Here is a 2,097-nt window from a genome sequence, read left to right on the forward strand (position 1 = left end):
CCCAGACCCAGACCCAGACCCAGACCCAGGCCCAGACCCAGGCTCTTGGTAGGCGGTGTCTGACGGGCCGGTTGGGGTCAGAATGAAGAGTGGCAATAACAAAAATAGACAAAAATTAGTAGTCTGTAGCAGTTCTTTGTAGTAGTTCGCGGCATAGCAGGACGCTGTGCGGCATTACAAGGCACAGCAGGACATAGCAGGGCACTGCAGTGTAGCAGTAGAACATGGCCTCACAGAACATGGAGTGGGACCAAGGCGACAGCTGCTACCCTGATTTTGGAGCCTCTCTGATCCAAGGGAACATTCTGGGGAAAAAAGAACATATGGACTCCGGGGAATGACTCCCCAGACCTAGGTTAGTAACAAGCATTTTCACATTCTTTCGAACTCCTCCTAGGCCTTAACTGCAATCTTCTTAAATCTTTGCAGGTAGTATCTACTGACACTCACGATGCAAAGTTATCCAAAGAATTGGGGTTAGGGTTAGGGTTAGGTTAGCGAAAAATGTGCGCGTTATAGAGTACCAACTTCCTGTCAGGGTTCTTGAAAGTTGAAGTTGCATATCTGGCCAAGATTTAAACCGATTGCCACCTTGACACAGTTGTTCCGCATAGTGGTGTGAGCATCCATGCCGAATTTCGAGTCAATTAGCCATTAGATGGCGCCTTTAGAATTTGTTTAGAATTATTTATTTATTTTTCAATATGTTTTTCTTCCTCTAGAAGGCTATTGAAACAGGAAGTTGTGTATCTGGCCAAGATTTATTCCTATTGCCAACAAATATAACACAGTTGTTCCGCGTAGCAACACGAAGATCCATGCCAAATCTTGAGTGAATCTGACATTACATGGGGCTGTTAGAATTATCTTTATTCATTACCCACATTGCAATATATCTAGTATTAATCTCATCTGCATCAAATGTTGGATTTTGAATAAAATGCTATAAATTGTAACTGTATTTCTTTTACAACACATACCTATCTGACTGACTATTTTGTTTATTAAATGGGATAACATGTTGGAGAGCCTTTAATGACACAGGGACTGCATGACAGTCTGTCACTCTCAGTCATGTGTGACTCAGCTGGCACGCCCCCCCCATAAATTACTATACATGCACCATAGCTGGAGCACGTTCTCTTAATGAGCTTCATGAGGTAGTAGGTAGTAGAAGTAGGACATACACACGCACACACACACGCACACACGCACACATACAGATACACACTTAACAAAAATGTGTGAAATAACTGAAAACATGTCTTATATTCTAGTTTCTTCAGAGCTTATGTCGTTTTAGCTTCATATTGTTCATTATTAGTTTCATAGGTAGTTAAACCTAAGACGAGGTCTATCATATTGCGCTGCATGACTGTCAGTGTTGACCAATCTCTTGTGGTGTTTGGGGTATAGAGCCCTCAACATCGCCTTCCAGGCAGCGCTGCCTGGAAGGTACTAGGATTGGGCAAAGGTTGGGTGCCTTGAAGTCGACGTTGGGGGCTTAAAACAACAAGCAGTAAGCAGCAGTCAAAGAATCGTCAGTCACACTATCCGACATTAGGCTACATGTCTCATGTAGTTAATGATGAATGGGTTTTAAAAATGAATATCCGTCATCAAGTGCCACGGAGACAGCAGCCGTCCTCCTGATGCCAGCAAACGGTGTCGGAAAAAAGCCCAACGTGAGTGAGCTCGGAAAACAGTTCTCAACTTCATGTTTTTTTGGTTAATTTGGTTAATGGCAGATTCATGCCACTGACTCAAAAAGCCCCGGCATTGATTAGGTTAGCCTACCCCTTTCAGACAGGAAGTTGCAGTTCACATAGCTACCTTTTCCCATTAGTGAACTTCAGGATATATTGTCTGATAATAACTGGATGTTACAGGATATATTGTCTGATAATAACTGGATGTTACAGGATATATTGTCTGATAAATAACTGGATGTTACAGGATGTATTATCTCATTAATAACTGGATGTTACAGGATATATTGTCTCATACATAACTGGATGTTTCAGGATATATTGTCTGATAAATAACTGGATGTTACAGGATATATTGTCTGATAAATAACTGGATGTTACAGGATAT

The sequence above is a fragment of the Etheostoma cragini genome, chromosome 13 (assembly GCF_013103735.1).
Source record: "Etheostoma cragini isolate CJK2018 chromosome 13, CSU_Ecrag_1.0, whole genome shotgun sequence".
Taxonomy (NCBI): domain Eukaryota; kingdom Metazoa; phylum Chordata; class Actinopteri; order Perciformes; family Percidae; genus Etheostoma; species Etheostoma cragini.